General features: G+C 64.6%; 1 protein-coding gene across 1 annotated transcript in view; it reads right to left on the bottom strand.

Moving 5' to 3' along the window:
* The window catches only part of TMEM8C (transmembrane protein 8C), a 38363-nt gene that overhangs the window by 556 nt on the left and 37103 nt on the right, over nt 1-704 (bottom strand). The window lies entirely within an intron of this gene.

The raw sequence follows: 704 nt of genomic DNA, 5'->3' as shown, positions 1-704 counted from the left end.
GGTCTGTCCAGTGCAGCCAGCCTCTGACCTAACAGCCTGATGGGCCCGAGTGGCCAGCGGGTGAGGCTGCCGCTCCCGGTCAGAGGTGAGGAAACCGGGTGCCGGTGCGGCCCCGGGGTGCTGGCCGGGAAGACAGGAGGGGCCCCCCTGTGGCAGAAGGCCCATCCTGCCCGCCCGCCCGCGTGGCTCAGCCAGCTTTGTTAACCAGCTCATCAGCTCCCGGCAGCCAGAGTCACCCCGGGGCTCCCTGCCCACTCCGTCCTGCCCACATACCTGGCCCCGTTCTCCCGGGCTCCCGGGCCAAGGCCCTGCGGTGGCTGCGCGCTCCCCTAACTACAATAGCAGCTCGCTGCAGGGGTGGGAGGTGCACAGGGGCTATAAAGGCTCTTTAAAAGGGGCAATAAAAGTTTTGGGTTTCAGATGGTCTTACTGGAGAAGAGAATAACAGAGACAGGAAATTTCAGTAGCAGACAGACAAAGGCCGCAGCGCAGACGGCCCTCAGACGAAAACACCTCAGCTGCAATCCTGGCGGGGGCCCAGGCTCCCGCGCCCTGCCAGCCTCGCCCGCGGCCTGGGGGAGGCGGAGGGGCTGCTACAATAGACTGTTTTGTCTCCTGTTGTAGATGTTTATAATCCTTCTCCGCTTGGGCTGCCGGAGGTGTGGGAGGGGCGAGCTGGGCACCGGCACACTGCGGCCAGGCCA

Source organism: Myotis davidii, unplaced genomic scaffold (genome assembly GCF_000327345.1).
Source record: "Myotis davidii unplaced genomic scaffold, ASM32734v1 scaffold609, whole genome shotgun sequence".
Classification (NCBI taxonomy): Eukaryota; Metazoa; Chordata; class Mammalia; order Chiroptera; family Vespertilionidae; genus Myotis; species Myotis davidii.
Note: the sequence above shows the minus strand (reverse complement) of the source record. Positions and strands in the feature narration are given on the sequence as shown.